This window comes from Hemibagrus wyckioides, linkage group LG08 (assembly GCF_019097595.1).
Source record: "Hemibagrus wyckioides isolate EC202008001 linkage group LG08, SWU_Hwy_1.0, whole genome shotgun sequence".
Lineage (NCBI taxonomy): Eukaryota > Metazoa > Chordata > Actinopteri > Siluriformes > Bagridae > Hemibagrus > Hemibagrus wyckioides.
The window spans coordinates 15,406,793-15,433,690 of record NC_080717.1 but is presented as its reverse complement, the minus strand read 5'-3'; the positions used below and the strand labels follow the sequence as shown (position 1 = coordinate 15,433,690).

The following is a 26,898-nucleotide window of genomic DNA, read 5'->3' as shown; positions in this document are numbered from 1 at the left end:
GGACTGTCAATCTTCCTCGGTCTAGGGCTCCATGCAAGATCTCACCTCATGGAGTTTCAATGATCATGAGAACGGCAAGGAATCAGTCCAGAATTACACTGGAGGATTTTGTCAATGATCTCAAGGCAGCTGGGACCATAGTCACCAAGAAAACAATTGGTAACACACTACGCCGTGAAAGACTGAAATCCAGTAGCGCCCGCAAGGTCCCCCTGCTAAAGAAAGCACATGTATAGGCTCATCTGAAGTTTGCCAGTGAACATCTGAATGATTCAGAGGAGGACTGGGTGAAGGTGTTGTGGTCAAATGAGACCAAAATCCAGCTCTTTGGCATCAACTCAACTCACCGTGTTTGGAGGAAGAGGAATGCTGCCTATGACCCCAAGTACACCATCCCCAGGTGACAGGACAACTGCACCACATCAAAGGGATGATGGATGGGGCCATGTACCGTTAAATCTTGGATGAGAACCTCCTTCCCTCAGCCAGGGCATTGAAAATGGGTCGTGGATGGATATTCCGGCCTGACAATGACCCAAAACACACGGCCAAGGCAACAAAGGAGTGGTTCAAAAAGAAGCACATTAAGGTCCTGTAGTGGCCTAGCCAGTCTCCAGACCTTAATCCCATAGAAAATCTGTGGAGGGAGCTGAAGGGTCAGCTACAAATCCTTAATGACTTGGAGAGGATCTGCAAAGTGGAGTGGGCCCAAATTCCTTGAGATGCGAGATGTGTGCAAACCTGGTGGCCAACTACAAGAAATGTCTGACGTCTGTGATTGCCAACAAGGGTTTGCCACCAAGTACTAAGTCATGTTTTGCAAAGGGGTCAAATACTTATTTCACTCAATAAAATGCAAATCAATGTATAACTTTTTTGAAATGTGTTTTTCTGGATTTTTTTTGTTGTTATTCTGTCTCTCACTGTTCAGATAAACCTACCATTAAAATTACAGACTGATCATTTCTTTGTCAGTGGGCAAACGTACAAAATCAGCAGGGGATCAAATCATTTTTCCCTCACTGTATATACACATACCCATACCTCGACATTTTTCTTGTTATGTATTATGTTATGTTATGTTATGTTATGTTATGTTATGTTATGTTATGTTATGTTATGTTATGTTATGTTATGTTATGTTATGTTATGTTATGTTATGTTATCTTTCCAGATTCAATTTGTCACATACCTATAACTCAAAGATTTTTCTATTCTATTCTATTCTATTCTATTCTATTCTATTCTATTCTATTCTATTCTAACACATTGCAACACAAGTGAGTCCAGTATGCATCGTTCCCTGGCTGAAGTGAAATGTAGGGCTAATATTATCAATCATCTCCATGCTTAGATTTCTATGGCCACAGTAATCTAATTCAATTGATTTTTCTCTGCCTCACCAGCTTTATACAGTAATTGCCAGGATCTAAACATGTCACGGCCACAAAATCGATCTTGAGAAGCTCAACTCTTGGCTTGATTATTATATTAATTATAGAATTTATTATTATTATAAATTAGTGACCACACCTTATTAAATAATAACCATCACGTTACCTCAGCTACTCTGTGTAAATCCAATCACTCAGACAGAAGCTATCCGGCCCAAGGGTCAGAAGTATTTTCTCCATGATGCACTCAGTGCACAGACACTTTCTCTTTCAGTGAATGATGCTTATTATTAGAAGTGAGGTCTCAGAGATATAGGTACCAATCTATATTTTGCCTTGTTGCTGGCATCCCATCAAGGGTGCATGTTTTGTACTTTTAGCATATGTCAATGTGCCAATGTGGGTTAGTGTGTTTTGTCCCAGCGGGCTGTCCAGCAGTTAAGAAATGGGCATTGACATGATTTGGTATCAGCAAAGAGGTAAGGTAGTGCCTAGTGCATTTCCCAGAGCTGGGATACTACTTCTGGGTTCAGATTGCATAAATCATTCTACAGTCCCAGTAGATGAATTACTTTTTAGATATCTATGAAAGGGGCCTACCTGAGAAGCTTCTATGTAAGGTGGAGTGAGCCCCCGACCTCGTGCTGCCCAGTCTTTTGACTAGCACTGCATTGTCCAAGGAGACAATGTCTTGGAATAGGAATGAAAAATTGATTGGTGGTGTCAGTTGCAACTGGTTGATGTTTCAATTACTGGTGACTAACTCTCTCTAGAGTGGTACCTTTCCCAAGCAGGAGAAAAAATGGGGTTTCTATCAAGTTAGCTTAAACAAGGACACATCTCCTTTTGTGACATGCCTCACTGAATCTAACTTGACTGAATACTGTCACACTCAATCATGCCAAATGAGCTCTGTTCTAAGTTCATAGAAAGAATGAATGTCACATTGTGTGCATAGTGGATGGACAAATGGCCTGCTCCTGAGTGAGGGCACATAGAAACTAATCCAATTACTAACTACAGCAGTATCCTGATTACTCTAGCCATCAGAGGACATAGGGCTACTTGCAGATTCTCAAACACACCCAATGGTAATAGCAAGAGGCTACACTGTAGAGCCTTCTGGGCTAATAGGGGAACATGGAAACAAACATCACACACTTCAACAATTTCAACCAGTCCTGGGACTGGTACAGGGACAGCATAGAGTTTAGACTACTGATTTACTAACACAATGAATAAATATAGGCAGCCATTTATAGGGTAAACTCTAATGGCAGATAGGTTGTTTGGCAATTACATGTAGCTATCAAAAATTATAAAAAATTAAAACACACACAATTCACACTTTTATCTTTTTTGAGCACTTGTAGTCTCTTACTGATCACCATTCTGCAGCACCTGTACTCTGCAAACAAATCAATAAAATATCTCTGGCTGTAAAACAGCAGATTCAGGAGGTCACAGCTGCTGACTGGACTCGTAGTCTGATATTCTTTGTGTACTGAAACCAAATATGTTCCCTTTAAAGAAAATTTATATTTCTCTGACATGCTGCATTCTTGGTGCAGGTATTAAAATGGTGCTTTCAGTCAACATTTCGTCAGCTATGATGAATAATAATAATAATAATAATAATAATAATAATAATAATAATAATAATAATAATAATAATTACTATTATTATTATTATTATTATTATTATTATTATTATTATTATTATTATTATTATTATTATTATAGTTGTTGTTATTATTATTATTATAGTTTTGTCCAAGTAAAAACAACTGTTATTGTGAAATACTGTATAGTAACTAAGGAAGTCTTTACAGCTCCACCAGCAATTAAAAAACTATCTTAACCAAAAGCCATTTTGTATCAAAAGGTATAGCTGAATTAGATATAATGTGTATAACACTACAAAAGCACCATTAAATGTTTCAAGCTTTCTAAAGTAACCAGAGCCCAAGTCTCCTTTGCAGTAAAATAACTTGAAAAATGTATGTTAAAAAGTATTTGGAAGAGAGGAAAACTCCCAACATATAAACTATTAGAAATTATCCCTCTTTCAACATTTTAGTCATAATTTTTCTCCTGTGGTTATCTGTACCTCTCAGTATACAGTATGTACAGACCGCTACATGGGCAGCTCTATAAGGGGTACATATGGTCCAACAGGTGAGAAAACAAGACTGGATGAAAAGAGACACTACTAGAGAAGCTATTCACCTGATTCTTACAAACCCTATCTGTTGGTTAGAAGGAGTGAAGTAGAAGATATTCCACCACTTGGTGTTTTGATGGTGGTGGTGGTAAGGAGCACTGTCTAACTGTGAAAGGGGCCATTGTTATCCGGGAAGAATATATAAATAATTAAATAATGTGCTTGTGCTTGTGTGTGTGTGTGTATGTGTAAGAATGTCTGCCCCCACTGTGAAACTTACTATACCACTATACAGAAAATTTCACATACTTTTCACATGAAAATGCATGTTCATTTAATTTTTTTTACTGCCACACTGCTTAAATTTTGGTAGATCCAATAACTATAGCATTGTAGTTGAGCTGGTTATTTAAACAATGGGAGGAACTGATTTCTTTTTATTTAAAAAAGACATGTGTATGAGTCCTGGAGGTAATCACTATTTCCCTATACAGTGTGTATACCGTGTGTAAATCTATAAGCACAAATTGAAGTAGTTTGGATAAAGGATAAAGAAAACATATGGCAGATCCACTCAGCTTGGAAGCTGCTGGATTCGGAATACCAAAATACAAAAATACCAAAATACTACCAAAGTAAATGTGGTGAATGATTCTATCCTGCTGCAGGAAGATGCAGGATGAGTGAGCTGTAGACATTTCTTAACAGTGCCGGTGCTTTGTAATATTTCTCATTCCACATGCATGTGAATGCCATAAAAATACTATTATTTAATCACATACAATTTCAGATCTCTGTTTTCAAAATTAATATTAAAATTAAATATCAAAGTGTTCCCTTTTTTTAATGAGTTTTTAAGAGTTTTTTCAGTCTTGCTGAGGACATCAGGGTATGTGCCAGGGGACTTGTAAGGTACAATTTGCTGATAATTAACAGAATCCATGTGAATGAACCTGACAATAATAACTGACCTGTTGTGTTAAATCAAGTAACTCGACTCAACACTTTACATGCTGCTTATGTGAATATAAACTGATTTATTGCAAAATATGACTGCTCGATATTGACAAGGTTCACACGAAAAGAGCTTATTCAGCTGCTTTGGTTTATGGCAATAAGCTGTGTAAATAAATGTTACTAATAATATACCGCGAGTAGCTCTTAGCCACCTTCATTTTGTCAAATTAGCTCTCAGAGGAAAAAAGAGACTAGAGACTTCTCCTCTAAAACCTTTTAGTACTTTTCTCTCTTTTTTAATTCAGTAAGAACCATCAGAAATATGTGGTTAAAAGTTTATTTCAGAAGGAAGCCAATTTAAGCTGAAACTGAGTTGAATGAGAGCACAAACTAAAATGCTTTTTATATATATTTTTTTAATTATTATTATTATTATATATATATTTTTAAATTACAAAGCATGACTAACCAAATAACTCAAGTGTTATGACCTGGCATTCATTTGTTTGATATTATTATAATGATGGCAAATTTAACATGTCATACATCTCACCAATCAAATCATTATTGTATTAGTGTAAAATTAGTGGATTATTATCACACACACACACACACACGCACACACACACACACTGTATATGTAATGTTGAGGTGGGGTCACAGGAGGGCGCTGTAGGGCAAGAAAATGCTAGTAAAGCATTCTCAAACATTCGTATGAAGCACAGTTTCATAGTTTCCTCACTCAGTTACAAACAATTCCTTCACAATGTACTACAGTAAAAATATTGAGAACCTTTCAGTGATTTGAGTCCCTTCACTATTTAAACAAAGAAATTGAGAGTCGTCCTCTTACACGGTCAGTACTAACCCATCCAGTCAATTTAAGTGATGTAAAATAGCTATTACATATTATTCTGCCCCCCAGTCCCAGTCGCACTTTGCCCCCTTTTGTTGTACCCTGGCCTACTGCTGTGTGATCAGTGTGCAGGCCTTCTGAACCCATGAATCAACTTCTTTAGCTCTGTTTGTGATTCTGTGAGTCAGCGAGGTCATTTTAGTCCAGAACATGATTCTATGCTTTATGTTTTGCCATTGGTGTATTATGGCCTTGGTGTGTGTATGTATGTATGTATGTATGTGTGTGTGTATGTGTGTGTGTGAGAGAGAGAGAGAGAGAGAGAGAGAGAGAGTGTGTGTGTGTCAGATAAAGATTTTACCAGTTTTCCCCAGTTTGTGGTGCATATTTCAGTGGTTCTGTGAGCGAGGCCCAGTGATATTTCAGACTAGTCAAAGTACTCCATTATCCTCATGTCACACAGATTTGGCCCTGTGTACTGTATGCTGTATGCTGTATGTGTCATCCTGAAATGGGACAGTGTGAGTGTTGTGTTCAGCTTTGTGAAGCACAAAAGACAACCTCAGAATGAACAATCCTCACATAACGGCACTTTGAGAGTGTGTTCATTTCAGTTCTGTTTGCATCTGCACAACTGCCCTGTTTTGTGATTTTATTATTAAGGTTTATTTTTATTTTATTATTAAGGTTTAACACCCAGCAGATCACACCTATAATAACATTTACTTTAATCACAGGAGTACTGCAAATTCCAAATTTAATTGTATTTACTTAAATGTTTTCTAGATTATTTTATTATAAATGTTATAAATGTTCTCTCTACATTGACTAGTATAGAATTCTATACAAACTCTTATACACACTTGATTTAGTGTTTTGGTGTTAATGGAGGTGGTAGTAATGATGGTATTGGGGTGGTAATAGTGATGGTGGTGGATGTGGTAGTAGTAATGGTGTTGGGGTGGTAACATTGATATTAGTGGGGTGGTAGTAGTGATGGTGATGGAGGTGGTAGTAGTGTTGAGGGTGGTGGGAGTGGTAGTAGTAGTGAGGTTGGTGGTGGTGGTGGTAGTAGTAAGGGTGGTGGGGGTGGAAGTAGTAGTTAGGTTGGAGGTGGTAGTAGTGAGGGTGGTGGTGGTGGAAGTAGTAGTAAGGGTGGTGGCGGTAGTAGTGGGGGTGGGGGTGGTATTAGTGAGGGTGGAGGTGGTAGTAGTGACGGTGGAGGTGGTAGTAATAATGGTGGTGGGGTGGAAGTAATAGTAAGGTTGGAAGTTGTAGTACTGAGGGTGGTGGGGTGGAAGTAGTTGTAAGGGTGGTGGTGGTAGTAGTGTTGAGGGTGGTGGAGGTGGTAGGTGTAGTGAGGGTGGAGGTGGTAGCAATAATGGTGGTGGGGTGAAAGAAGTAGTAAGGTTGGAGGTGGTAGTACTAAGGGTGGTGGGGGTGGAAGTAGTGAGGGTGGTAGTGGTAGTAGTGAGGGTGGTGATGGTGGTGGTGGTAGTAGTGAGGGTGGTGCTAGTAGTGAGGATGTTGATGGTGGTGGTGGTAGTAATGAGGGTGGTGGTGGTGGTAGTAGTGATGGTGGTAGTAGTGAGGGTGGTAGTGGTGGTAGTGGTAGTAGTGAGGGTGGTGGTGCTAGTGAGGGTGGTGGTAGTAGTGAGGGTGGTGGTGGTAGTAGTGAGGGTGGTGGTAGTAGTGAGGGTGGTGGTGGTAGTGGTAGTAGTGAGGGTGGTGGTAGTAGTAAGGGTGGTGGTGGTAGTAGTGAAGGTGGTGGTGGTAGTAGTGAGGGTGGTGGTAGTAGTGATGGTGGTGGTGGTAGTAGTGAGGGTGGTGATGGTGGTGGTAGTGGTAGTAGTGAGGGTGGTGGTAGTAGTAAGGGTGGTGGTGGTAGTAGTGAAGGTGGTGGTGGTAGTAGTGAGGGTGGTGGTAGTAGTAAGGGTGGTAGTGGTAGTAGTGAAGGTGGTGGTGGTAGTGGTAGTAGTGAGGGTGGTGGTAGTAGTGATGGTGGTGGTGGTAGTAGTAAGGGTGGTGATGGTGGTGGTAGTGGTAGTAGTGAGGGTGGTGGTAGTAGTAAGGGTGGTGGTGGTAGTAGTGAAGGTGGTGGTGGTAGTAGTGAGGGTGGTGGTAGTAGTGATGGTGGTGGTGGTAGTAGTGAGGGTGGTGGTGGTAGTGATGGTGGTGGTGGTAGTAGTGATGGTGGTAGTGGTAGTAGTAAGGGTGGTGGTGGTAGTGATGGTGGTGGTGGTAGTAGTGATGGTGGTAGTGGTAGTAGTAAGGGTGGTGGTGGTAGTAGTGAAGGTGGTGGTGGTAGTGGTAGTAGTGAGGGTGGTGGTAGTAGTGAGGGTGGTGGTGGTAGTAGTGAGGGTGGTGGTGGTAGTGAGGGTGGTGGTGGTAGTAGTGATGGTGGTGGTGGTAGTGATGGTGGTGGTGGTAGTAGTGAGGGTGGTGGTAGTAGTGAAGGTGGTGGTGGTAGTGATGGTGGTGGTGGTAGTAGTGATGGTGGTGGTGGTAGTGATGGTGGTGGTGGTGGTAGTGATGGTGGTGGTGGTAGTAGTGAGAGAGGTGGTGGTAGTGATGGTGGTGGTGGTAGTGATGGTGGTGGTGGTAGTAGTGAGGGTGGTGGTGGTAGTAGTGATGGTGGTGGTGGTAGTAGTGAGGGTGGTGGTAGTAGTGATGGTGGTGGTGGTAGTGAGGGTGGTGGTGGTAGTGATGGTGGTGGTGGTAGTGATGGTGGTGGTAGTAGTGATGGTGGTGGTGGTAGTGATGGTGGTGGTGGTAGTAGTGAGGGTGGTGGTGGTAGTGATGGTGGTGGTGGTAGTGGTGGTGGTAGAAGTGAGGGTGGTGGTGGTAGTGAGGGTGGTGGTGGTAGTGAGGGTGGTGGTGGTAGTGATGGTGCTGGTGGTGGTAGTGATGGTGGTGGTGGTAGTGATGGTGGTGGTAGTAGTGATGGTGGTGGTGGTAGTGATGGTGGTGGTGGTAGTAGTGAGGGTGGTGGTGGTAGTGATGGTGGTGGTGGTAGTGAGGGTGGTGGTGGTAGTGATGGTGGTGGTGGTAGTGATGGTGGTGATAGTAGTGATGGTGGTGGTGGTAGTGATGGTGGTGGTGGTAGTAGTGAGGGTGGTGGTGGTAGTGAGGGTGGTGGTGGTAGTGATGGTGGTGGTGGTAGTAGTGAGGGTGGTGGTGGTAGTGAGGGTGGTGGTAGTAGTGATGGTGGTGGTGGTAGTGATGGTGGTGGTGGTAGTAGTGAGGGTGGTGGTGGTAGTGAGGGTGGTGGTAGTAGTGATGGTGGTGGTGGTAGTGATGGTGGTGGTGGTAGTAGTGAGGGTGGTGGTGGTAGTGAGGGTGGTGGTAGTAGTGATGGTGGTGGTGGTGGTAGTGAGGGTGGTGGTGGTAGTGGTGGTGGTGGTGGTAGTAGTGAGGGTGGTGGTGGTAGTGATGGTGGTGGTGGTAGTAGTGAGGGTGGTGGTGGTAGTGATGGTGGTGGTGGTAGTAGTGAGGGTGGTGGTGGTAGTGATGGTGGTGGTGGTAGTAGTGAGGGTGGTGGTGGTAGTGATGGTGGTGGTGGTAGTAGTGAGGGTGCTAGTAGTCATTTTAGTTTAGGTAGCAGTAGTGATGCTGGTAGGGTTGGTGGAAATTAAACATATCTGATTATTTTTTAAATTAAAAATACTGGTCTAAAGTTAAGCTTGGCTGTTTACTAGTAGAATCAGTCAATACGGGTTAAACCGTCATGCTGTCAGCAAACACAATGAGGCACCACCTTTACTTCAGCACTTCATTAGTCCTGGAGCTTATCTTTCATGAACATCCACAGCATCTCTACTAATCTCAGCTAAGATCTCACACTCTGTCTATTTTTATCGTGGCTTCTAGAAGACAGCCTACTAAAGTTGCAATCAGCGATCAGATATTTTTACTGATGCTAAGATTGAAGATGAGTTTGAAATGATGATATGGTGAAGTGAAATGCCAAACAGTTGTGGATCTAGGAATATCACATCTTCCCTGAGTAGCTGTTAAATCTGAACTTTCACACGTAAAAAGTTTAATGAACATTAGTGTAACATAGGCCTGTGTTAGCAAGAATCATCTGTGAATAATAAAATCTAAAGTACATTCTTTTGAGAGGAAAGACTGGCATAGTTATTTTAGATTTAATTATATAAAGATCATATAAAATAAATAAATAAATAAATAAATAAATAAATAAATAAATAAATAAATAAATAATTTTAATAATATTTCAATATTATATTTGAATTTAAAAAAATATATAAATAATGTATAGAATATTTAATATAGTCATTTATTTTACATCACAATACAAAAGACAATCCACAACGAGCTAGTAAATACCCGACATATTCTATTAATTTTTGGTTAATGAAATATTAGGCTGGTGGAAAGAAAGAAATTATGGCATCTTAAATCATTTTTAATAGAAAGATTCAAGATTTTATTTGTCATGTAAACAGTTATATACAGTATACAACCTGAAGTGAAATAAAAACCTGGTGTACTCCTCCTTAAACTGTGTATATAAATCAGTCAAAATATGAAGTGAAAAATAGAATGAAGAGAAATAAGAAAAAAGATGTAATAGAATATGATGTGCAATATGTTGTAGTAACAGTACAGGATATGTCAAACATTACAGAATGGACAGTAATGTAATAAACGTATAAGTGACCTACATGTAGGAAGAGTAAAAGTGTAGCATGCAACAGAGCACTTTCCAAGATAACTCTTGATGAAATGCAGCAGGTTCTCTGAGGTACGTGGGGAGGAAAAAAAAATGACAACCATTTTTCTTACAATGCTGCATGACAGAGAATTAATGCAAATTTAAAGGGAAAGTGTGCTTTCTTTGGGTTAGTTCATTACTCTTTTTACTTATTACTCTTTACTCCTCTTCATAGTCAATTTTTACTTGTTTCATTGCATTATTTTTGAAGCCATTTTTGCCTTACAATTTCTTTACATGTTGAAGTGTTTTTACACAGAACTGTCATTTAAAAAGGAAAGGCTGTGTATAAAGATGCTTACAATTTACCACTGATTTATTTCAGAGTAATCACAACAGCAAGACATTAAACACAGATTTTCACAAGGGTTCATAAATGAAAGCATGACTGTGCTCTAGCCCATTAGTGATAAGGTTAAGGCAGTGACCCTGTGCAGCTCGCTAAGCATTCCATCAGTGGCTCTTCCCTTGGTGACTCTCTTCACACCACAGCACCCAGTCCTGCAGAACCGTCTCCATGGAGGAGGCCTAGCCTGCAAAAAGTTGGGAAACTTCCCCAACCATCTGTCCTAAAAGCACCCCCCTTTCCTCACCCCCTCCCGCCTCCTTCGACGCATCCCTCATTCCCACATGGAGTCTTTGTCAGCAGTTCCTGTGCCGGGACGAGGCGTGGCGTGCTCAGGGCAGCCGTGGTGCTTTCATAGGCACCTGCAGATGAGACAAAGGGCTGAGGGTGCCAGCTCTGAAGACAGATTGATGCTTTGTGCACCGAGGGAGAGAGAAGGAGGGACAGAGTTAGAGAGAGAGAAACTTAAATCATCAACATAGTCTTCTGCTTGATAACAGCTCACGCAATCAAAACTGTATGAAAAGTTACACTAAGTAAAGATTAGGGCAGAGAACAAGTGAAGTCAACTTCACAAAGACAACTTCAACTTCACATGAAATCCAGTGAAATCACACTAATTTAATTTTGAATTAAGATGAATGTAGCATCAGATCTGTTGATATATATATATATATATATATATATATATATGTATATATATATATATATATATATATATATATATATATATGTGTGTGTGTGTGTGTGTGTGTGTGTGTAAGATGGAGCGAGATGGTTGGGGGTAGAATTTGCGAAAGAGCGAAAGAAGAGTGAAGGGGGTGGAGGAGTGGTGGCAGTAGCTGTCACTCTAGTCTGTGTGAGTCCAAGCTTTAGAGGCCTCGCAGAGATGGACAGCTTTTGTGGGGTTTGCGTCAGCGCACAATAGCGGGGCTTTAATGGGCGGTAAAGCTAGAGCAAGCTTTGGCCAAAGATTCAGAGGAGTTTGGTGGTTAGTGGGGGAGATCCAGAGCTGGGTGGGGGTGTAGGGGCTGTTTTACTGCTTCTCTTAGAAGGCACCAATTCATGGGCATTCAGTCCATCGCTCGTTATTCACTGAATGCGCCCAGTGCAGGAATGCAAGCGGCATCAATTAGAATGGGTTAGCAGATAGCAAGGCGCAAAAGAAAAAAAGCTTTCTCTCCCTTTTGCTCACAGGACAACACAGGCCCACTATAGAAGGTGTCAGAACCACAAAGCCTTTTTTGTGATTCTCTCTCCATTACATTACCGGCGCAATATGTAAGGTGGGGATTCTTTTGATTCAAATTAAGTGGAAAAAACACTAAATCCTATTTTTATTCAGCAAGCATAATGGCGTTATACTCTATAAAGGTCTTTAACTACTTATCTGTGGCTTAAAATCTCCCCAGCACCCTTTTCTCTCAGCTCCAGTTTCTCGCTCTTGCCCGCCACATTATATTTATTCAAAGGCAGAGGGTCAAAGACAGACTGTTAAACAGAGCGGCTTGTAGCATTAACTGCCGCATCACTCTTAATTGTGTATCAGCAAGTCAACGGTTTGTTGTGCTGTCGCCCTTTTTATAAAGAAGAGGGTATGAATTAAAACAGTCTCTTGTAAGCTATTGTCAGTGGTGTGCTTGTCCTGCCACTTTGGGGTACTCTGGGCCTTTCGGACAATGAATCGCTCTCTAACTTCTACTATTTCAAACAAAAGAGCGGAAAGACTGGAGGATACTTTGATGATCAAATGTCCGGTGACGTCTAATTTCGTTATTTCACCATCATTCCACTAGACCTGAATGATGCATGGAGGGCCTACATCTGAAGCAAATTTTGGTGTATATTTCTGAAATGACGTTCCACTTCAAATGCAAATTTGTGTATATATTTTTGGAAATAATCAGAACTTCATAGATTCCAACATACATTTCATTTACGCACCGTTACACGATGATGAATAACTAATTTTTCTAGCAGGTTTCCAGCGTATGTTTTAGCCTTTTAGGCATTTAAGTGATGTTTTGAGATGCCGGTAACAGGAAGAAGTGCTAGCAGGATGTTAAATGTGCTCAATTGCATCATCCATTTCCTCATCCCTCTCCCAACAGAATGACCCAGCTGGCACATGTGCACAAATGGATTTGGGGATTTTTGTTCTGCTCAGATTTAATGCGAACTAACTAGGAGGAACCTCTTATAGCAAGGTGTTTGCTTGAATATGAGCAATTATGCTTCATTTGGAGCTAAATGAGGGGAATTTGCATCCACTGAAAAGGAAGCGGGTTCTAAACTGTGCAGAAAGTGCAGTAAATTGGTGCAAACGGAGCAACATGCAGACATGCATCTCCAGTATAATTGTATAATTGTGGAATGACTTGAAATGCAGCCTTCCAATTAAACTTGCTTCTTCGGCAAGGCAAAGAATCTGTGCTAAGCCGTGATGGAAATGGTAGAATTGCCATATTGTAAAAATTGCCTCCTTCAAGGGGATCATTTGCACCAAAATGGGATATCTGGAATATGGACAGATGTCTTCACATGGCAAAGTCAAACGAACTGGAGAAGCGTGGTCGGCATTGCCCTCTGAGCAGAGAGATCGAGGAAGTAGAAGAAAGAATTCATGCCTTGCAATGGAAAAATGAAGACCTCTGGTTAAAACTGAATATAATACAGTAAATTGCTTATAATTGTTGACTAAAATGAATACTTTGCCTTTAAAAAAAAATATACTGAAGTACAGATATTCCACGCTAAATTTATGACCTAAAATTTCAGGCTGGATTTTAAGTGTATGCTACTTTGCTGGATGAAAGCTTTGCTGGACAGAAGGGTATGGGAATGACAGCGTTTCATGCATCAGCAGTTGTGAGTGTACAATGGGCTGAGCACTGCTGTCTGCAAGGACCAAAACAGCCAAGTCTCTGTCTGGATTAAACTCTGCTGCAAACAAAAGGGGGCTCAAGTAAACGGTTCATGAATGCTGATTAATTGATGCCATTTTTCTGCAGTGTGCCATGGAGATTTAGCCGGATTGGGCACTTGGAGTGGGGTTGCTGGCAAGGAACTGGGTCAGCTTTTTACCTTCTCAAATCCCCCATATTCCATTGTGCACCTGCACGCCAGTCAAAATATCATCAACGTAGACTACATCGGCTGCAAGAGAATTCTTTGGACGCATATTTTGTGAGAATTGATCCTTATTGGTCCCTATCACTGTTTGAATCGAATCACAAGATCGGCACTGGGTGACATTGAGCAACGCTGTCTGCTGAAGCTGTGCTAACATTTAGACTTCTGAAGAGAGAGGATTGCAGAGCATTATGTCCAAGCTGCTCTAGGTAACAGGGTTGAGTTAGGAGGGTTCCCACGCTGGGGGTAGGTGGACACAGGTGTCCAGGGACAGTGTGAGGGTGGCCCAGGCCCTGAGGGGTGAAGCGCTGGCCCGTAGCCTGCCTCAATGCAGGCCTCCGAGGGTTGCAGCTCAATAGGCTGGGTTCCACTTGATGGTGAGAGAAAGGCTCGTTTCAGCCACAGCCCAGCAGGAAGGATCTGCTTGTGGAAGACCTCTTTTAGGAGCCTCTGTTTGTCTGAAGCCTGTCACAGCAGATGAGTACTCAGCAAACAGCGTGAACAAGGATTTGAACCAGAAAACCAACCGAGCCTTGACAATATTGTGATTGGGCCTTGTCTGCCTAGAGGGGTCTGAATGGCCAATCGAGAGCTGGAGCAAGTGTGCACAGAGTGCTGGACATGATGGGGGAAGTCAAAATCTCACAAACATGTCTGAGCCTAAACAAATGTTTCCATATGTTCTATAGGACTCATTCACAGGCAAGCGCTAGCCATATAATCACAATGACTAGTTACTCAGAACAGGAGTGTTATGTATTTTATTGAGCAGTAAAGGCTAAGTATTTCCCCAGCATGGTCTTTTCACCTTGTTTTTTCAGCATGTCATAAACAACCTTCACCTGTTTATCTTCGGCTGTCTAGATTCTAAACGAATATTAATGTTAATTAGAATAGAGTACAGTTAAGGTATTAAATAAAGTCTTTGAAGGCAAACCATCCATCCACTTTCTGTACCACTTATCCTACACAGGGTGGCGGGAGCCTGAAGTCTATCCCAGGAGACTTGTAGCACAAATGGGGTGGGGGTTGAGGGGGCTAGTATCTATTCTACTAACTTAGTTTTCTTTCTTAATTATTTACTTATTTATAGGATTTGGGTTAGAGGCAGATATATTAAATTTTCCCTGAAACCTAACACAAATGAGCAAAGACTGTCTGTAAGGGAACAACCTGTCCAGAACTTGAACTTTGTCTTAAACTGACCTTTAAAACAAGAAGTCCACCCAGCCTCAGAAGAAAAGAAATTCCTGAGGGAAGAAACCCTGACTCTTCATATAATGTGGGTCAAGGAGTTTATTTTTTTACATTAGTGTCACACATTTACACGCATCAATTTATGTTCCTCAAAATAAACCTGGTTAGTCTTTAATACTCTTTAATATGCTAAAAACTACCAAATAAATGTTTCATTAAAATATTTTTAAAACCTAGTTCAGCTCAAACAGTTTACAGGCAGTGTATGTAATCTACTTTTTTGTTCTGTTTAAGTGCCAACTCACCTAAGCCAGGTAATCTGTGGGCGTGTATTAAATCACCTGGCTCAGGTGTTAGGGTCTGTCTAAGGTTTCTCACAGACTGTGTTTAAGACATACATGATATTCTCTAATATTCTTCCTGCTGCCTTCTCATTTTTCACCTAGACTTTATTCCAAAACCAAAACCACCAAAACTCAGACAGATATAAATTCCTGTCACCTGTATACAAATCCACCCGAGAAAGGTGTATGAGATGCTTTATTAGCCAAGATAGGTGGGTTTACACTGTGTTTTGTGTGCAGTTGTTCATGGTTCACGGCGATGGGAGGCTTAGTCTCGCTCCCTGCACTTCCGATAATGTGGCCAGTATGCTGGAAACACCCCAAGTGCAATCGACATGACCCCTGTGCCACCAGGGCTGAGCTGATACCTTAATCCCCTGTGAACAGGCCCAGGACTAGGCATCCAGGCCTGGTCAGCTCTCACACCTGCACTCTTCTCATCTGGCCTCAGTCCAGCATTACGCAGGGAAGGTTCCTTGTTATTACAAGCAGTTTAAGAATCCTGTTGTGCAAAGAGGTTAGATTGAGGGTTAGGGTTTCCCTCAATAATGCCCCGGTATAAGCTCGTCAAAGAAATATCAAATTTCATTGAGTACATTTCCTGTGCTTAGGGAATGTCAAATAGGTACAAGAGCATTAGAACATTGTGGATGGTGAAATTTGCAAACTGAACATGACCAGAAAATTCCCTGAGAGGATTTCACAAAAAAAAATTTTTCAGCTCATGAAATCAGCTGATTGTTTGTGACCATTTATGCTGCCTTTATTAATCGGGCCTGCATTTATGAACCTATTTATCTGCTTGATGGTCAGGGAGAGGATAGTGACAAAGACTAGTGTTTGGTACTGGAGGAGTTCTGCTAACTTTGAAGGCTGCTGAAGAGAGAGGACTGTGATGGAATGAGCAGGGAAGGACTGTGACTCCTCCATTCAAAGTGGAGGGGCACGCTGAATTAGGTTGATTTGCCTGTGAATAGGGCTTTTCCATTATTCTTGTTAGGAAGCTGTCACATCGAATAGAGAAAGTGAAAACCTCCTTTTATCAACCTTTTCCAAGTGAAACAGAACAGGCAATCAATAACTGAATTCACACCCAGGGGAAAGTCAAGCAGAATGATATGGGGGCTTTAGAAAAGGGGCATTTGTCAAATCACTAATGGAGAATAAAAGCTAATAACTGATGTAATGTTGGCTCAGATCAGATGGCTGCTATAACAGCAAATTAAAAATAAACCATTGCCCCCAAAGTTAGAAAATATACTTCTGATGAAACTAATTCTGTAACCAAATGCCTAATAAACTGTATTTATTATTAAAACAATTTAATAAATACGATATAAATACAGTATAAATATGCAATTTAATGATTCAGTGATTAGGATATAAAAATTGAACTAAATGGCAACTTAATAAAAGCATCTTAAATATTAACTTTAACATTACTGGATTAAAATCATTTGGATTAAACATGAACCTTTTGTTCCATGTTCCATGAACAGACTTGATAAGCAGTGTTCAGTGACTCAGAAACTTTAGAATAAGAGAATGAGAAATTAAAGGATTCACTGAGAACACAAAACCAAATAGTGAACATCTCATTTGAGCTTAACCCCAATCCATAATGCTAATATTAAAATAATTAAGGTACATAAAATTGAGCTGAGTATGATTCTGAACAATGAAGACTAAGATAAGGGATGCAGACGTTTCAATATGCTGTATTTAAAGAAAGAAAAAAGAAGATATTATTAGCTCTTGGTAATACCCTGTTCTAGTATGTAAATGAAATAAAAACTAATATTAAATCATGTTTATTTTAGCTTTGATTTAAAATTTCAGTAAAAAAAAAAAAAAAAATACATTCATCTTTCTTTCAATAAAAGTGTAGTGTCTGTTCTAGCCAACGTCTCTCACTATAAGTAAAGCATTAATCAAATAAATTTCACATACTGCTGCTTCTAATGCGTTTCCGCTAGATGGAGAAAATGAATCGCATCATTTAACCTCATCCATCAATTTAGTAACTGATGCCTTAATTGACGGCAGGGTTATACAGTTAATTGAGCACCTTTATTGTGGACTGTCATTGTTCAGGCTTCTTGAATGCACTGCCCAGCAACTGGATGGAGGTGCTGCACAAAGGGAACTCGAAGCACTAAATCTGTTGTTTGTGCCAAAATTCGGTAGAAAGTCCTCACTAGAGGAGAGAACGGAACGGAATCCTACACGACATGCACTAGTGAGAAATCCGGGTGCTTATTATAATAGGCAACCCTTGTCTTGCCGTTTGACTGCTTGTCTCCGTGGTGACAGGGTGATAGACAGCTGTGACCGATGTAATTGTCACATATTCATCTTCTGTGGAAATCAGAGAGGTAATGAATAGGAAAGCCTGAAGAGGGAAAAGAGACTCCTTACACACACACACACTTGACTCATTTACTTCTGTTTACCCGCTGGCACATGCATACATATCATCATATTTCTCTGTAGATATGGCTGCTCTTCTGTCAGTCCAAACAGGCTCACCAGCTTTTTTTCTGAAGCCGACTTTAAATCCTGCTGCTTTGAATGAAGAGTTATGGGTAGAAGTGGCAACTGGCTCTCAGACAGCCTGATCACTGGGTGCTGTGCTGCTGATGCTGCTGCTGCTAGAAGGGCAGTATGCTTAATTGGGTTACAGAACACTTTAATTATAACACGTTCCCACATTCCTCGCTCTTGCGCTCAGACACAAAGACGGCGCAGTGAGAAACTGCAGCCCAAGGCCTGGAGTGCAGCTGCAGGGTAATTAACATCGCTGCTCGCCGCATCTGTATACAAACAAGCCCACAGCTGCCACTGATGGGGAGGATGCAGTTGAGAGCATGTCCTGAAAACAGGAGTTTATGGGTGCATTAAAGATGGGTGTACTCACCTGTCTGCACAGACTGGGAGACTCAGCAACATTAAATGATGCATTAGAGGTATTATAAATGGGAAGATTACCCCTCACCGGGATACATTTTACAGAACGGGTGACTTCCAGTGAGTGAATAATGGTCATGTGAATGAATCAACAGGTTTCTATGCTAGGACCAATACAAAGAAAGAAACCAGGACAAATGTTTATTCAGTGTGTAGGTTTTTGCATTTAAGACACATTAAACATTAAGCATGTAATCTCAAACAGTTTTTAATATAAATATATTGCAATTGAAATCTAGGTTTCTTTTTTCTGATTACTTCCAAGCATTTTATACAAATACTAACAATCTATTACCATTACCTATTGTATATACAGCATTAGCATGCAATGTTTACATTTTAACAAAGTATTATTGACTCTATTGGTCCGACAGCTGTTACCAACTACTTTTTAAAAAATAACAAAAATATTTAATGATATTCTACAAACCTTCAAACAAATAAAAACAATTTTCACTAAAAGCAATGAAAGTGTTTCCTTGCTCATTGCTTATTCAGAGCAAAGAATGAGTTTCACAGGAAGTCATTATATTATAGTCATAATGTTAAGATATGCTATAAGGAACATTTTTCAGAGAGAAAATGTGAGACAGCAAGAGAGAGAGAAAGAGAGAAATGGGTAGATAGATAGAGTGAATCATTAGCTGTAGCTGTGCCCAGGCATCAGTCCATTAAAGCGGTGTGGGAAAGGGCAGTATGGCTGAGGAAGAGAGTGGGAGATGGGGTGGGTGTTAGAGGGCAGTGGGGGTGTGAAGAATAGTGTTTGTGATCAGTGGTGTGTGTTTGTGTGTGGGATATAGTGGTGTGTATGTGTGTGTATTTGTGTGTGTGTTGGGGGGTAGCTCAGCAGTCAGCGCTCAGGCCCACAGTGGCGCAGCGGGACACCCGGCTGTGCTCCCAGGATGCCCGGTTGCCGTGGCTGAGCCCTGGAATGCAGCGGCACACAATGGCGGAGCAGCTCTGAGAAGACCCTCCGTCCTGATAACCACATTAAGGGCCCACCAACATCTGTTGAGGCACAGGAGAAAGCCCCTATCTCTAGGCGTTAACCCCCAATGGCACTAATCATTAACCCCCGCACCCTCTGTGAGAGCCAAACAACAGCATCTTATTTGTCAGCCTTCCCGCAGAGGGATTGTGGGAGCTAATATTTTACAGCAAACAGCGTGAGAAGGGTGCTGGAGCTGGCACCGGTGATAATGCTTAGAGGAAAATGCAGGACTATACACGCATCATTGCCGTATTGAGTGTCGGTTTACTCACAAGTGATTCCAAGATCCAAATGCCTTCTGCTTCGTTTCTGAACTCCACCCATATGCTTGTCAGTAATGGAACTTAAGTGCTACAGTCTTGCCTGTTAGGTTCGCAATTAGTAACACTGCAAAAATGTAAATATCTGGTAAATATGAATTCTAGCATGATGGTAACAGCCTGTCGAGAATGACACCTGACCCCAAAAAAACTCTGATATCTTATTTGTATTCACTTCAAAATTGGATGCATAATCTAGATGTTGTTGTTGTTTTTTTTTAATTAAAGGTAACAGCACAGTGCGTACTAAAGTCTGGAAGGTCACTGTGCAGGTGGTTCCTCTTCAACAGACTGACAAGACATTGGCTTTGACTGAAGTGAAGACAGAACAGGTGTCCTGCCACATGAAGACTTCTCACACTCCAGTGTGCTCATCTGCCTCTTGGGGCCTAGAAGCCTGTCTGGCTAACATAGGTTTTAAAGCCCTGCCAATTCCACCCCACAAACCAGGAGACAAAGATAGAAGGGGGCTTGTAGTGGGGGCAAAATACAAACAGGAAAAAAAATGCTAAGAGAGGTGAACGTCTTTTTCTTTGCCTCTTTCCCTCTCTCTCTCTCCATCTCCATCCCTCTCTCTCTCTTCCTGTGCCTCATACACAACTCTCTCTCTATCTATGGGCTCTGAGATTAGGAGCTGCAGGAGGTGCCCCTAATGCACAGGCTCCTCAAGTGCCTCCACACAAGCAAGCCCATTCACCGGCGGCTCATTACATGGGCAATTAAGTGTCGGGCGGGGTGGGGTGAGGGGTAGGAAGGGAAGGGCTGTAATAGAAGGCAGCCCCTCCAGTTCCCCCTCCTCCTTTTTCTCCGTGCTCTGCACTCCTCCCTGCGTCTTCACCTGGGCCAGGCCGGGGACACCTGCCTTTCCTGATGAAGATCCATGGCCTCATTTTCATTTTTGGAGTCGTATCAGAGACAGTGGCGCACAAAACCGTGCCTGTTTCACTGCCGCCCCCCTACCCCAAGCCTGGAGAGGCAGATAGAATGACATGGCTAAGTGCTCTTGCAGAGCAGGGGCAGCTGCAAGGCCTGAAAATGGGATTTTTGGGGGGGAAAGTGGAGGTTGAAGTGGGGGGCTATGCTGCTTGAGATGCGCTCTGCTTGCTTATTGGAAAGTACTTCAGGTCAGGATTGGCCACAATGGGGGCCGAGCGCTACCTCCGAGGAGGTCTATTGAACAGGAGGTGGGGATCGAGCAGGGGACACTGCTGCTTCTCACCTGAAAATTACAGCTTAATATACTAAATACATTATAATCCAAATGCAATGCCTTTAACACCTTTAGTTCATCTTATGTGATCTTTGTTGAATATCATTAGTATATGTCAATATAAAAGCACAGGCCTGCAAGGACTATCTAAAAATACTTCATTTTAATTCTGGGGTTGGCCTAATCTCACAAACAAGACTGCTAATATTTAAGGAATCTGGTACATCTAGTCCTTAGACATAACCAAATACTGTCTCCTATTACTAATCAACATGACTCACATGGTAGATGAGTAAGCACAGAGCTTTTCCTGTAGCCTCCCAAACATGCAAGATATTATTAACTAACCACTAACTGCTTCAAACTAAATGATTTACTCTTATTAATGACTAAATCACTCATATTCATGTAAAGTTCATTAATATTATTGATGATTTAGAATTAGAGAAAGAAACATGGCCAGGAAGCATTGATAATACAGTGCATTTTATCTTTTATTAGCAACTTTATAGCAAAGTAATGCCTGATTGTTAATCACAAAATTACAAATTCAGGATAAAAACAGTGGAGGTGACAAATAGACTATATAAAACATTACACACAAAAGTACAAACCAATATTAAACAAATCAGTACAATTTTATATAACACTAACACTATATCTAACATTGCAGATCAACATTATTGGACATATGAACAGTGAGTTCACGTGGTTCTCTTGTTAAATGCAATAACTAGCTGCTATTTCTTTATATCTCAATTGGACAGTCCCGTCTGATCAGCTAGTCAATATTTGTACTCCTTTTATTTATCCTTTATCTTTTGTTATTCTTTTTTTCTTACACCATAAGGCATGACACATAACTGTATTGTACTCTGTCCAATGACACTAAAGAATATCTATCTATCTATCTATCTATCTATCTATCTATCTATCTATCTATCTATCTATCTATCTGTCTATCTGTCTGTCTGTCTGTCTGTTCTATATTAAGTTGTATGCAAACATGTTTGATTTTAATGATTATATCTTGCTCTAATCATTTCATTATGCTCTGTTTAGTATTTCTGTTGGAAATCAGCATACAGGGATGCAGATATAAAGAAATGTGGAGAGTCATTCAGAATGAAACCTATAGGATTCTGAAGCTCAATGCCAGAAAATGGCAAAATATATCAGACAGCCCATAGGCGGGATGTCTCAGGATGAGGGGTTGACCACACATATACTGTAGTTACCACATGCAATAAAATAAATGACAAGAAAGCCATGATATTTTTATAATAATACTAAAGACATAACCATACAGAAAGCAGAACTTATTGTTAGTGATATACTCCATGCTGCTTGCACGTATGTCTGTCAGTGGATGCTAGGAATCCTCTCTTGTTAACACGTTCAGGCTGACCGGCTCCTCTCAGCACCTGAGGGCCAGAGAAGCGCTCAAGCCCAGGTAATGGAGGAAGAGGAAGGCCAGAGTAAAAACAAACAAACTCAGCCTCCATCCATCAGCCGAGCCTCCTCTGTCTTGGGACTGTTTACTTTAAGCACCTCCACTGTTTGCAGCCTTGTGGCAGTGCCTTGTGGGTACAAATATCTAAGCTCAACTCATATTGCATGTCACCAATACTAGCTGCTGTGAGTTGCACTGTAACAGGGTTTGGTCCTGTTTGGTTGCATTTTTTGCAGTGATTGATTGAAGTCATTTTGTAGACATGCGTGTGTTACAGATTTTCAGATTTTTAACAATTTGTAGCAAAACAAAAGATGCATTCTAACTGCCAAACATGTCAATATATACACTTACAAGAGTCTGAGCATCACTTTTTTTCATTTCTCTCTCTCTCTCTCTCTCTCTCTCACACACACACACACACACACATGCTATCTAAACTATGCATGGTCTGTCTACACCAAGACAGATCACACATATGACCTTATTTGAGGATGGTTTAGTGTGTTTCCATGTTAGTAAGAGCAGGTATCATAGGTGGCTTCCTCATGCATCTCTCTCTCTCTCTCCCTCTCTCTCTCTCTCTCTCTCTCTCTTCACTCACCTGTGACAGACCACTTCCCCTGTCCTGCTCTTATCAGCCCACAGAGGAAATGCCTGCCCCAGGTAAACAAGACCCCCTGACCCTCAGGCTCTGCCTCATGCCACAGCAGACAAGGTGTTTTTCTGCTCCATGGAAAGCAGCAGTGACTTAATCCTCTCAGCCATTCCCAGATTTAATCTAATCTATAAATCAGCAGGTGTCGAGCAGGAACAGTTTATCAGCGTACTGCATGTACTGCTTTGCCAGTGTGCTGAGCAACGTGCTGCAACACAAATAATAATAAAATGAACACCACTTATAGCAATAACACTCTAAAATACATTTAATAACAAATAATTCAGCATTTCACCTTAAATCCACATCCAGCTTTAATAAAGAAACATTCTAGCATTTTCTTTCTCACCTTGCATCTTTATGAGCATTTAACCTGGACAATAATTTCTACATATTTCTCGGTAAGGATTCTGCCTTTCAGATATGCAGCTACTTTTACAGAGTACAATGTAGAGCATAAACAAGTCCCTGAATGTTTCACAATTAGCACCTGTTTGAGGGATACCACAAAACCTCAAGCAATTTAACACAATGAGGTTTTACTATGTTGGTTCAGTTGTGGAAAGTTGAACACAACTACACCCAAACATATTGAAGGCAAAAGCAACATAAAAGAGCTTTTCACACTTGAAATAGTTAACGCTCAGTCAGCCTACGCTCAGAGTGAAAGGAATCCTGGGTTATCTTGCTTCATGTTTCATAATTTTCAATTAATCCTGACTATTCACACTGTACTTTCTTAAACCCTGGGTTCACGTACTAATCTGCATATTTTCAGTCAACTGCATTGGCTACAATAGACTACAATAGAAATAACGGCTTGTCTCAAGTTTTAGCATCACAGCTTTCTAATCTTTTTTCTTTTGGCATTTTTAAGGTTTGTTGCATAGTTGACCTTATCCAGCTCCAACATATTGTACAGTGTTGGATATTTCCTCCTCACTATAGCATGTACTTCCGAGTGTTTTGCTGCCTGATGCTACCGAGCCGTGGCTATGTGTTGCTGGTTCTCACCTGATATGAGGTACACGCTGTCCGATGTCTGATTGGGAATCTGTTGCTAAGCATGTACCTATAATAATCTAACACCACATCATTTCACACTGTACAAATCTGGCAGGATTTCATAACCTCAGGTGCAAAGGCAGTGCTAACTCCATATCTAAATTACAAGTGTGAATCGTTCCTCTACCTGGGGTTAAAAGCGGGGGTTAAACGCAGTGTGAAATACCCTCAAGTGTCTTAGTAACATTGTTGGGTTACTCAAGCCACCAGCTTCAATATGACTTGGAACAGATCCTACAAATCTCTGTACATGAGTTGTACATGAGCGAATAACATCATTCCTCCTAAAGTCATTCTTTCCCTTGATGATGATGGTGGCTGATGTTAAAGATTTAGATGATGAAAGTCACTCTGAACTCACATATGTTTACAGTTGGGTTCAAATCTGTTGGCAGTAAATTTATATAAAATCATTTTTATCCTCATCAAAACATTCATGAACCCCTTATGAACTGCAGATGGGGACGTGGGTGACATATTAATCCAGGAATATCATCCTGGAGCACTCCTGTTACTGTAGGGATGATTTATCGTAGGATAAAAGTCATCAGTTAGAAAAACTGAGAGCTATCACTTCTCTCTAAAAAGAAAAGTGCACACTGACCATGCCAGCAAAATTCCCACAGATGAATAACAGAGATTTTTCAATTTAATTTGGCACCATTCTGTAAGAACAGCTCTGGTAAGATATTCTCTCATCTGTCTTATCTTACTTTATTTTAGACTGGAATTATTGTTTTGAATCTGACTGATATATAGTATATTGATGGATTGAACCAAATGCCCTTAGAGTTCCATTATAAGGGACTTTTCTCAGGAAAATATTTAAAAATAGCTGTCTGTGGTGATATTATATAATTTTATATATTATATAATAAATTATAAATATAAAATATTATAAATTATACAATAATAAATAAATTATTAAATAAAGTATCTAATTAAATAAATCAATTAAATTATAAATAAAATTACAAAAAGATAATCTGTAGCTGAAAATGTATCACCTGGTTGGTATTTATTTTATTCTTTAAAAAAATATCTTACAAAAAAAGATAAATACACTATAATGATCGTACAAGCAGAGTGTGATAAGAGGTTGAACACCCAAACACACAGGAACACACATAGTAACACAAAAGGCTTTTCAGTGATCTGCTTGTCAGCTTTGAGTGACACCATGTCCATCTCTCATCTCTCTAGGGGGAAGAGTGTATATTGTCTCTCAAGCAAAGGGGCTACTGGTTGTTGAGCCACTGCTGACCTGTTGCGTGTGTGTGTGTGTGTGTGTGTATGTATGTTGGACTGTACATGGAGAATAATGAAATCCTGGTCCACATGAAACCTTCACCTTTTGCCTCCCTCTCTCTCTCTCTCTCTCTCTCTCTCTCTCTGTGTGTGTTTGTGTGTGTCTGTGTGTATGTGTGTGTGTGTGTGGCTTCCGAAAAGAGGTGCTCCCTTGGGAGCAGTAGTCCTGCTTGGGACGCATATTCCCACAGTTCTATTTCCCGAGGGATACCATCCCACACACACACACACAATAATGCATATACATATGGGTCAACATGCACACTTACATAAACACATATAAAATACTTGTTCATGCTCATGCTCACCTTTGGAGTCCCCTACCCCAGGATTATACTCTCTAGTTTTTGTACTCTCTCTCTCTCTCTGTCCCTTCATCCATCCATCCATGTTCCTCCCCTCCCCCGCCATGTTACCTGAGCCAAACATGCCCAATTCTTCTTGATGTGCTGCTTCCCACGGTGAGCAGTATGGGTGGGTGGGTGCAGGGCTGCCCCATGACCAGACACTGTGGACTGATGGACAATGAGGGCACTCTGATGATGCTGGGGAACTGACCAGCTTCAGCTGTATGAAAAAGAAAAAGGCCTTGTTAACCATAAAATTGTGGAAAAGCCTTCCTTCTACATCTACTCATAATAAACTCAAAAGCTACTGCCTAAGGTCTAAATGTACACTTAATAGCTTGACAATGATCTAAATAAAACATGTCCCTGCAATTATAAAACAACTTTGATCTGTAGTCTTAAAGCCTTTTTAAAGTGATATCAATGAGCTACTATTAAATTGTACCATAAAACGCAAACACTCTTAACTGAATGGCAGAAAGTTCTGTGCTGGGAAACTCCAGTTCATCCTCTTCACTGTATTCACACAGCACAACCCAAACTGAGGCACTTTTGTATTAACACCAATATGCTGACACACTAATTGGGCCAGCACTTCCCCAGAGTTCCTAAATGAAGCTGAAGGCATTGAATTTGGCATTATAACCCCCTCCCTCTCAGGCTGCAGGTCAGCAGATAGGCCAGGCTAAAGATAAGCAGAACAATAGGTCAGGCAGAGGAGCAGGTACGGTGTAATGCACTATCTCTGACTCATCTCCCTTCTGCCTGGGGGTTTTGGACAGAGGAGGTTGTTAAACCAACGTCAAATACTAAAACATCCTGCGTCAATGACTGATCTCTCTCTCACTACTACTGAGCCAGTAGCTGAACACTTTTACACCCTTCACACCTCAGTGGGAGCACAGGGAGGGTGTGGGCTCTTTACCTACTCAGAGGGGTGTTTGATGTTAGCATATGCATGTGTGTGTGTGTGTGTGTGTGTGTGTATGCACGTCAATTACTCAGGTCTTACAATCTCTTACGATATTCTCAAATCTTTTGGCACAAAAATACACCAAAACTAAGCCCTTAATCAGAAGAAAATAAAATAATAAGTCTAATTTCGAACCGCTAGTGACCAGTGCTGAGCATGTTCTGTCTCATGAGTTTTCAACACTGTACAATTTCACTAACACCTTATAAAGAGATTTCCAAAATGAAGACTGGAATAAAGCTATACAAGTGTGTATATACATTTTTAAAAAAATATACATTTTAAAAATAAATAGATTTATAACTGTGTCTAAAATTTATTTCAAATGTATTTGTTCATCTTCAGAAAATTGCTTTATTCTAAGCAGGGTCAGAGTGGATCTAGAGAATGTCCCAGGGACACTGGGTGTGAGGAGATAATACACCCGACATGGGACACCAGTTCATCGCAATCAATCCACCGAAAAGTTTTTTTT

General features: G+C 40.8%; 2 long non-coding RNA genes across 4 annotated transcripts in view; one reads left to right on the top strand and one right to left on the bottom strand.

The window, feature by feature from the left end:
• The window catches only part of LOC131358090 (uncharacterized), a 54,845-nt gene that overhangs the window by 25,586 nt on the left and 2,361 nt on the right, over window positions 1-26,898 (top strand). The window contains exon 2 of one of the 2 annotated variants that reach the window (XR_009205345.1): window positions 22,686-22,738. The exons of the other annotated variant lie outside the window; for it this stretch is intronic. This is a non-coding gene — a long non-coding RNA (uncharacterized LOC131358090). The remainder of the gene's footprint in view (window positions 1-22,685; window positions 22,739-26,898) is intronic. 2 annotated transcript variants of the gene reach the window in all.
• LOC131358089 (uncharacterized) overlaps window positions 20,709-26,898 on the bottom strand; it is a 49,714-nt gene continuing 43,524 nt past the window's right edge. Inside the window, exon 6 of one of the 2 annotated variants that reach the window (XR_009205342.1) lies at window positions 20,709-25,670. This is a non-coding gene — a long non-coding RNA (uncharacterized LOC131358089). The remainder of the gene's footprint in view (window positions 25,671-26,898) is intronic. The other variant, XR_009205343.1, reaches the window with a different exon arrangement.